Raw genomic sequence first — 10902 nt, 5'->3', positions numbered from 1 at the left:
GAGTGCAGTGGTTTTTACAGCACACATCCTGGAGTAGCGATCCTGTTGGCATTCATCACGTACTGTTGAAACAATCAGGAAAACTGTGGATGACAAGACGGTGGTACTAGGTTATTTGCCCAAGGCTGGCTTTGCTTTTCTATGAGTCCAGTATTAAATGGAAGGGAGTTTCAGAATTTAGGATCCCAAACTCAAAATAAACAGACATCGCTACTGTTGCAACAATGCAAGGGTTCAACAAGATATTTGTTGCCAGTAGATCTTAGTGTACAAGTGACGATGGAGGTGAGAATGACATTGCAGTAGTGGAGGGGATGCTTTTTGTAGATGCATTACTGCAGGGTTCTAAAACATATCGGGGTGGCTGTCAGCAACTAGTAGCATGTATGATGTTGTGAAGGGATGTGGTCTCTTTTTCTGAGGTTGCAGAACAAGCAAACAGTCCCAATCTGCTCTAGTTGCAATCACTGTCAGTAAATGATTCCAAAGCCCTAGTCAGGCAACTTACAGCATGGTCTGCAGTTTCCTTCAAGAAGCCCTGCTGCATGGAGTAGGGTGTAGCAAATGAGATCCCTCCAGCAGCCTCTGAATCAAAGATGGTACTTAAAATATATTCAATGGCCATTAGTCCACCCACTGCAGTCCTGCATAACAGACTATAGACAAGCTCTTTGGTTAGCTCCTTGTCAACCAGAGAGGGCTTAATCACTGCTCCAAGATCTTCTACCGGCATGTCAACCCTTTTAGCAAGTTTATGGAGGGACTCTTTTACCCAAACCAAAATCTTTGAGGTATCGTATCATGGCTGTCATCGGAACAGTGGCATCGCAAGCTAGAGACGGACCAGGGATGGGGATCGCAGTCACATCACAGGAAATGGTGGCCAACTTCCAAATGTGTTGCTTCCAGGCCTCCTTCTTCTTGTGCAGAATGGCTACTGGTATGTTGGGCAGTGAGAGCAGAAAGGCAGGTCTCTTGAGGTTTGGCAGCTCTCTCTCCAGGATGTCCTGCATCTTCTGGAAGCCAAGAGAGGGTCAGTTTGCAGCAGGACAGAAGGAACACTTTCCGCAGATGCATGCCTCCTTCCTTCAAGCACTTGATGCAGTTGTCCCTGATCTCCTTCATTATTTCCTCCTCATCATACTTAGCTTTCTGACACTTCTGGCATGCATACAGGTCAGAATCCAGCTTTGATCGCACAAAGTAGAACTTCTCCCCCATTCTCTGGATTGCAAGTGCCGGATGATGTGGTTTTCCTTGAAGCGCTCAGAATCAATGATAATAAAAAAGTCATGTGTAAGCGTGCAGAAGTAGATGCGGGCCACAAAGGTGGCATGCTTGTTGCATAGACTTGTATTTAACAGAAAATAAGGAAGAACCCAATCTGTCCCTATAACTAGTAGGGGTTTCCCTGCCTCAGACATAACTAAGGATTATGTCAGAATGTCCGTCAAAATCAAATAGTCCACTGTCCTGTGTCCCAAACCTATTTCCGTCCCTTACACTTCAAAAGAAAACTATAGAATGAGTTACACCCTGATTTGAGAAGGGTGACTCCCTCCTTCTGGATGGTTTTGTGAATGATGGGGGAATATTCTCCTTCCCCTTGACCCTCACTAGGCTTTTCTGCATAGTTCCGCACAGATGAGGGAGAGGTCTCCCTTCCCCAGGTGACATTTTAATTCAAGCCTTTCTTAGGCTCTCTTTCAATAATCTCAATGATGTCTGGATTTCTACCAGAGGATACATCTTTCCCGCTTTGGTCTTCTCTTGACATTTGCCAAAGGATATTTCTCTCTTCCTCTGGTCTTCTCTTGAGATTTACTAAAGGATATTTCTCTTTTCCTTTGGTCTTCTTCTGACTTTTGCCAAAGGATAGCTCTCTTCCCCCTTAGTCTTCTCTTCTCCTCATGTGGGTCCCAGACCCCGTTCTCAGGTTCATGATGTTTCGTAACCAGGACCGGTTCACTATCCTGCCAGGCATCATCTTGTATGTATAATTCTCTCAACATATATGTCCCAGACCCTTATCTTTCTTCAGGTTTCTTTGGGTGCTCTCTCACCCAGTATGTCTCTGTTTCATTTCTCCGTGCAGTCCCATTGGGATGAGGAAGATGGTGCTGCACATCCTCCCACCCACAGCCTCTAGGGGTTCCCAGCTCCTTCCCGGTCCCCCTGCACGTACCTTCTAACTTGGTCCACGAGAGTTCCGATCCTCGGCAGGACTGGCATGCTTCTCTGGCTTTCCCTTGGCTCTCATGGTCTGCTCTCAACTTTTGGGGACTCTGCAATGCTGGTTTCTCCCTGCATGTCGGGTCTTGCCTGGACCACTTGGTTGGCTTCCTTCCTGCCACTGGAAGTCGGGTTTCCCAGCCCCCTGGTGACTTTAGGCTCCCCTCTGTCTTTTCGGATGCCGACTTCCTTCTCCAGCCATCTGGGTCTGCAGCACTTCGTCTCTGCATGGCTTTGCTTCCCAGCTCGCTGCTCCCCTGGAACAGGACTGACCCTGAGGAAAGTTCTTCAGCAGTTTTTATGGTAAGTGGGCTCTCAAGTCTTGGATAGCTAGTATGTTTGTCTTAGTTCTGTGTAGGGCTCGTCATTGCCCTGCTCTTCCTCGTGTCAGTACTTGTGGAGCCATCTACTCCCATACTTTCCTCACTCTTCCTCGTCAAGGTATTGTCTATATGATAGACAGGGCTACTATGAACGAAGTAACTAACAGAAGAAAAAGGAACCAGAGGGTGGGGATGCTTGGGCCCCATCTGTGTTGTGTGGTGAATAATGCAGGGCAGAATGGTGGTTGGCATACCACGTTCCCCCTTGATAGTCTTCCCCTGTCCTGCAGAGGTGGCCCCCTCCCATGAGATCCTACCGCTGAGTACCCCCCAGAGTGACTGTTAGGTAGCAGCTTCCCCTCCCTGGCCCCATGGGAAGGGTCCACCTCCTGGGGAGAAGGGACGACACCAAGGGACTCATCACACATAACAGATTAAATTGACCATCTCCTGGTATTTGGAGGCCTTGAATGTCGGTGTTCCAAGGCCAGGCAGGTACCAGATGCTTAAATTCAGGTGACTAGGGTACGAGTAGCACATGTGACACATGGTAGTTTCCACCACACCAGGCTTAGCAGATCCTTTATCTTTATCTTCCATTCCTTAGATGGGATACACAAATGTGGACTTCCCTGAGCCTGACTCTCCTGTGATGGCAATGTTCTGCTGTGCATTTCCCAGTGATTCTAGAGACTTTTAAAGTTTGGAAGCAGCTTCTGTCAGGTCTATTTTTTCTACTGTGGCCTGAACTTCAGCAACTTCCTCATCTGTTATTAGCTCACACCTTTCCAACCCACAACTGTCATCAATACCAGCCATGGCAGACAAATGGAAAAGTGGTGGCCTCCAGCTACCACAGGACACAATTGTTCTTCAGTATTCAGAAGATGGAAATGGTCTTCAGTTTCCAGAGGTGAAAATTGGACTTATATTACAGAAGGCAGCAGTGGACTACACAATCTAGAGAATGGCAATGAGATTGAGCTTGCAAAAGACAGAATCTGCCTTCTTCCAGAGGCCAGAATGCATCTTCAGCTTCTATTGGATGTAGGTGGTCTTCATCTTCCAGATGATAGAGATATTCCTAGTGAAAAAATGGAATAGTGGTCAGGAAAAACTAAAAATTCACTTTCTTTGATCATGTCTCAATGTTAATGGATTTCTAACAGTACTGATCACACAACCGTCATGTCTGTTAGAATTATTTGAAAATGTCATGCAATGTTCTTATAAATAAAAGGCATCAACTATAGGTAGAGCCTCCAGTGTACATAAGGATCAGTTATTTATCAGTTTACAATGGTACAAAGAATGCATGCTCACCCTGGGGGTGTGGTGGTGTGGGTTGAGAAGCAAGAATCTCCTGTCTATGTTGTCCTCTATTAAACCACACAGATTTTGATAACTGTGTGGCCGTATCACCCGTGAAGGAGATTGTTGACGATAGGTCATGGGAGCATGACTCAAACACACTGACGCACACTAACACACACACACACACACCCACTCTCTCTCTCTCTGCTGTACCTAGAAAAGTAGAGGTTCATGCACCTGCTAGTTCCTGAAAAGTGTAACCTTCCCAGGTTTATGTAAAGAACGCTTGGCAGGAGGTGGCTGTGCTCTCTTTTACAGGTATTAGATAGGCAAAAGAATGGCCACACTCCATCCTGGGAATATGTCAACACCTTAACAAGTGGACACCATTTACGATGAATAAGCGTAGGCTGATGATCAGAAAGGATGAGTAGAATATACATGGTCTTTCTACACAGCAATTCAGATTAACATTAATACATATACAAGCATTCACACACAATTACTTATCTACTTCTAGGCTTACAATTTGATTTTTATCAAGCAATACAATGTATACTACGGGGTAGAATGTTAATAGGGTTAATGTGTTCAAACTTTCAAAGTACAGATAATTGAGAGGTATTGCTGATGCCAATAACAGGGTATTACTGTGACCTTAAACTCGGTTCCCTAGCCTGTTCTTTGCCCCCAAAGTAACTCATCCTTCATTTTCTGTTATTTTTATATATTTATCTGCTTTTTTAACACTATTGTCCTTTGTTTCTTTGGTATGATTTCACAGTTGCCTATCACTGTGCACAAGAGACTAATTGTCAGTAACCATCTAAAGGCAATACCTGTTAGGTTGCTTCCTATCCATGGTAACTAAGTTCCTAAGAATTGTATTTTTCACTGATGAGAGCATTAGCTTGAAACACCGGTTATTAAATTGTTAGGGAAGTGCATAGTTATTCCGAACGAGAATTCAACTATGTGTAATCAAAATTCTGTAGCAAATCAAATAACGAAAATAACTATTCAAAATAGCTTGCAACCAAACTACACGTGTGATGTTAAATGTATATGAAAATTATCACAAACTAGATCTCACCGAGGAATGCCCAGCACTGATAAGAGATACACATTTGCAAAAAAAGTTCATTGGCAGAAGCTGCCATTGTATGCCCAGGTACTCACACCATTGGCCAGCTGTTGCCATCTTATGGGCAGGTAGTACCATGAGTTGGCAGGTCAGCTAGCTCTGGGAGAGTGGGCAGCCGGCAGCATCTCTACATCCCAAATGGTGTGAGACATTGCACACAAGATGGAAATACTTGTCAAATATGTGAGTACCTGGGCACACGATTAATATTTGCAAGGTTTAAAATAGCTCTATATGTCTTTGTCCTGCCATCACATTCAGAGTGCTGTGTCAAATGCCACAAAAAGACATAAAATGCTTGGTATCGTTACCATATGCAAGATATAACACCACATGTTTAGGCACTGCTATCATGTGGCAACTACGTCTTAAAATGGCAATACAATTCCATCATTTAACTGGAAATGGTATTCTCTCCAGATATGAAGGTGTTAACGGATAATCCCTCATGTGCAGATGCTGAGACCAAAGGCCAAGTGCATCCTCTAATAATGCCCGTTACCATATGCAAGGAATAGCCTCAGAGGTGCTGCCATCATATGTCAGGAGCAGCCTTAAATGCCCCATATGATGCCACCATACCACTTGTAGAGTTGCCATAACAGGATATAGCCCCACATGTCCAGGTGTTATCATCATATTGTAAGTGCAGCCTCAAATGCCTTAATAATCTTATCAAATTCCTCATAATATAGTCATCATGTGTAAGGTATAGACCCACCAAAAAATGCCATGCCATCACAGAGCATAAGATGGCAAGTGCAGCAATCAATGTCCATGAATACCATTATATGACTGTTGTATAATTACCACGTAAAAGGCATATCCTTTCAGGTACTGCCATATGCCAAGTGCAACCTCAAATGCTCAGAAAAAGTCATAATGGGCCTCATTACGAGAAGTGCGGAATGGGTTTAATGGCACCGGTAATGGTGCCGGCGCTGTTAAACCCACTCCGCACTATTACGAGGTCCCCTCACGAGACCCGCTGTGGACGTCTGGTTTTTCTCAACGTCCATAGCGGGTCCCGCAAGGGGACCAGGGAGCTAACAACGGGCCCGTAATTGACAGGCCTGTTGTTAGCTCCCTCCCCATTCCCATTGAGACCTATGGGGGCTCGAATGGGAATGGGGAAGGACCGGACCCTGGTTCCCTGAAGGAGGAAATACTGGGCCTTCCACACTCGGAATGGCCTGGTAATTCCCCATTCAGGGAACCCGGACCCGGTTTTGGAGGTGGCCATGGCGCTATAAAGTCGTAATGAGGCCCATAATGTGTCTTATAATGTAGTCATGTATTTAGGGTATGGACCCACTTGTGCAGATGCTGCAGCCATAAGCATCCTCAAATGCCCCTATAATTCTGCGATATAATTGGTATAATTAACATAAGCCTTAGAGGCACTGCCATCACATGCTATGCACAGACTTAAATGATCCAATAATGTTACCATATGCCCGGTATAATCCTCGTATAATCCAACATGTCCAGGTGTTGCTATGATATGTTCAGCCTCAATTGTCCTTATAATGCTATCCCATGCCTTGCAATAGTGTCGCCATACATGAAGTATAGCCCCACATGTCCTTATGCAGACATCATATGGCAAGAGCAGCCTTAAATGGCCTAATAACACTATCACATTCTTGGCATTATCCCCATGTGTAGGGTTTAGCTCCACATCTTCATGGGCTGCCACCATAGAGCATGTGCACCCTTGAATTCCCCAAGAATGCTAGCATATAATGAGTGGAGTTGCCATATGCAAAGTATGCTTCAGAGGTGCTGCCATCACATGTCAGCAGCAGCCTCAAATGCCCCAATAATGCCATCTTATGTCTGGTACAGTCACCACAACAATCAATCCGCTGTCGGACCCCACTGAAACTGCACTTCTACACATGACAGAGCTCATCCTACTCCCATTAGATAACAACACTCCTGCCTGCCTGCCTGATCCTTCTAGAACTCTCCTCAGTGTTTGACACCATTAGTCACCTCACACATCTTAAGCGCTTGCATTTCCACCTAGGCACACAAGACTCTGCCCTTAAATGGATTGAGTCTTTTCTCCAAAACCGCACCAGCCCAGTAAAAGTCAGATTTCTTATCAACCCCTAAGGAAGTTACTCAAGGAGTGTCTCAGGAATCCACCTCATCCCCATGGCGCTTCAATGCCTATATCAAGCCCCACATGCACATCATAGAACAATGTACACCCACAGTTCAAGGAAATGCAGAAGGCACGCAACCTGCCTTCTCCATTTCACCAAACATCGAATCCAACAACTCAATCGGCCAAAACCTTTCAGCCATACAAAAAGGACAGAGGTCATGGTCTTTGGCACCCAGCACACTCTCCACCTTCCTTTTATATGGTCTGCTAACCTAGGAACCCCCCTCACCCTTCAGCCTAGTTCAGAAGCACGGAACCTGGAAATCCTAATAGACACTGAACTATCCCTTAAACCACATATATAAGACCTCACCAAAAACAGAAAATTACCTCCTACATATCCTCAGAAAGATGCTTCCCTACTTGGAACCTAACCAAAAGATCATCATCTCCAATGTCCTAATACTCCTCAAACTAGAATACTGCAATTCTCTCTCTCTATTTGGGTATGTCCTCAGAAAACCTAAAACTGCTCCAAATTATCCAAAACAAAACTGCAATATGCATACTAAACTTCAAGCATTATGCCCATATCACTCCACCTCTAAAAACACTCAACTGGTTTCCCATTAAAAGTAAAATCGAAATCAAAATGGTAAACATTACCCATAAGACAATCAAGTCTTCTAGTCACTCATGCCTCCAATCATTCCTTAAGCTTGCCATCGCGCACACATACCTATGGTCATCCAATAAGATTAAACACCTCTCAATTTTTGGCGCAAACAACAAAGAGGCAAATCATTCTATTCCATTGATCCCACCATATGGAACAAACCACCAGACTACATCTCACAAGAACCCAAATTCAACACCTTCAAAAAACTATCCAAAGACTGATACAGTGCCAGCCTTCAATCACAACCCTAACACACCACCTGCTTCAACCCTCATAAACCTAAAACTATACCTGCATGACTCCACTACCTGCTTCATCTGGACACCACCTTTTCCAACTATAGAAGCACTTAGAACCCCCAGATGCCCCTCATTAATCCCCCTTCTTCCAACTTGGTTAAATACGCCACCCCTTCTCTGTGTCCTTGCATCTCTCTTTTACTAAAATAGCACTTACGTGATAGGTACTTTCAGACCCCATAGCACTTTTACCTCTTCAGTAAACTGTACTTACTTTCATTTCAAGCCTACCCTCCCTTCCTCGCTCATCTTCCTGCCCACCTACTCCTCTCTACCCCTCTATGTCTCCTTAGCAATTCTGGAATGTACTCTCTTGTGCCTTGAAAGTATTTGCTCACTAACCCTAATTAAATGGCAATGATCTGTACGTCCTTTTACATCCTGGCTGCGATTAGATCACTTTGGCACCTTGAACCACTCATACGATTTGGAGCCTATATATAAAACACCAATACAATACAAAATAAAACAAAATAAATATGTAGGGTGTAGCCCCACATGTCCAGGTGCTGTCACTATATGTCAGGTGCAGTCTCAAATGCCCTAAACATGCTTACATATTCCTTATGATAAAGTCCCCATAAACAGGGTAGATCCTCACAAGTCCTCATGCGGCCATCATATGGCAAGAGTAGCCTTAAATGACCCCATATTACCATATACCTCTTGTAGTTTTCATATTTAAGATAATGAAGTCACTGCCTTCTTATTCCAAGCATAGCCTTAAATGCCCAGACAATTGCATCAATTTTCTGGTAATATTGTCTCATTTGAAAGGTATAGCCCAACATGACCAAGTGTTTGCATTACATTACAAGTGCAGCCTCAAAGGCCTCTCTGATGCTATAATATAATGGGGATAGTTACCATATGCTAAGTATAGGCTGAGAGGCACTGCCATTATATGTGAGGGGCCGTCTCAACCAGCCTGAATAATGCCATCATATGCCTGGTATAATCACCATTGGCGGTTATAGTCCCACATGTGCAGCTGCTGTCATCATATGGTAAGTGCAGCTTCTAATGACCTAGCAATGCCAGCATATTCTTTGTGATAAAATCACTGTATGTATGTCAAATGCAACCTTAAATGTCAGATTAATACTATCATATGCCTCATGTATAGTTTTTTTTAAACCTTTATTTCTGAGGCAGACATGCAAGACGCGGCCACCAGCTAGCCCCACATTTTGATTATAAAGAGCAATGTGACATGTATGATCTAAATGCAATATACAATAAAGGACATTTCCATTCAGCAACCATATTGCACTATAGATAGTTTGTGGTTCTGCTCATTCCACCGATCCAAATGAGTCCCGATCCCCAGCAGTGTGATCACCAAGTAAGTATATCCTGAGCGGGCTCCATATGTTCTTGGGCCTGCAAATAGTTGGTGGTGTTAACACATAGTCCCCAATCTCTTGTGGTGAGTAAAAGGACCCAGAAGAAGCCCAGGAGGCGTTGGGTAAAGTGTGTGACTGGCACTACTGACTATAAGAGAAAAGGGCTACCACTGCTTCACTTGAAGTCAGCTTAACTGTGAAGTTTACTTTCCCAGGATCCACACCATCACCTTGAACCCACTGCAATTCATCTTGAACAAGTAGTGGCATCCTGACATGGCAGACCTTCAGGATGGGGAGCAGATCCTGACTGACTGATGTCAGGAATCTATTGGTCACCCGAGAGAAGGCAGTAGATAGTGGTAAATCCCTAAGGCAAACGGTAGCAGGAGAGTGTAGAGCAAAGAGGCGAGAGATGGATGCACTTGTCACATGTGCTGCTTTGATAAGGAACGTTGGAAGGCAAAGTGTAAACCAGCAAGGGAGGCAAGGCAGCCTAGCCGGATTAAGAAGGAATAGCACTTAGTTATCAACAAAAGGAGTACAAACATGTAATCATGCGTGAAGTGCGAAACCTAGGGAATGACTTGACCAGGGCCATCAGTATAAAGGACTCTGAGGCTTTTTGGGCCCCGGTGACAAGGGGGCAATGGATTCACTTGCATTGTGGGTAGTAACTTTCCAAGAGCCAGGTGGGGAAATTAATTTGAACCATTGTCTGGCAGGGTAGACAACGGGATTGTTATTCCCCCATTCCTTTACCCTGGATCCATTAAGATAGATTGTGAATCAGGTCCCAGTACTTACAGTGTTCAAACTAGCAATTGCCTGTTTGAAAGGGCGTGAAGCTATGGGTCAGAATGGAGTCCACAGGGAGCTTTTACTCGCCTCACCCGACATTTGTGCCCCTCTTCTGTACTAGTACTTCAACATGATTTTGGGAATGGGCAAGATCCTAGACTAATGGAAGACCTCAGAAGGGATGCAGGAAAACCATTTAGTAATAATGTTGAGAAGGCTGACAGGCTTCTTGGAATTGGTGAAAAGTAGATCCGAGGTCAAAGGGGGGTGGGTTTCTAGAAGGGCTCGTGAACAATTGAGCAGTGGATGAGGCTATCCTTCTTAGGCATGAAATACTTCGACCTTAAAGGATGTCAGTTGTTTCTGGCATTTGTAGATATAAGGGCAGCCTTTGACATAATTGACAGGAGCATCCTGTGACATTCTGTTGGCTGGACCACAATGGAGCTGGGACAGATTGTGCTCTTCCGGCTATTCAGGACAAGACTCAGGACAGTGTTAGGTTTGGAGGTAATGGGGAGGTAACAAAGAGGTTTGTCATCAGCATAGGTGCCAGGCAGGGGTGTGTCCTGGTCCAAACCCACTTTAATGTTTTCACCAATGACATAGGGGAGTGGCTGGCAAGGGAGATTGCTGACAGCCCCAAGG

At 44.6% G+C, this 10902-nt stretch overlaps 1 pseudogene; it reads right to left on the bottom strand.

The window, feature by feature from the left end:
- Positions 1-454: 454 nt before the first annotated feature.
- Positions 455-3374, bottom strand: LOC138556723 (interferon-inducible GTPase 5-like; annotated as a pseudogene).
- Positions 3375-10902: the final 7528 nt, after the last annotated feature.

The sequence above is a fragment of the Ambystoma mexicanum genome, chromosome 1q, assembly GCF_040938575.1.
Source record: "Ambystoma mexicanum isolate Mex_15411 chromosome 1q, UKY_AmexF1_1, whole genome shotgun sequence".
In the NCBI taxonomy this organism is placed as follows: Eukaryota; Metazoa; Chordata; class Amphibia; order Caudata; family Ambystomatidae; genus Ambystoma; species Ambystoma mexicanum.
Note: the sequence above shows the minus strand (reverse complement) of the source record. Positions and strands in the feature narration are given on the sequence as shown.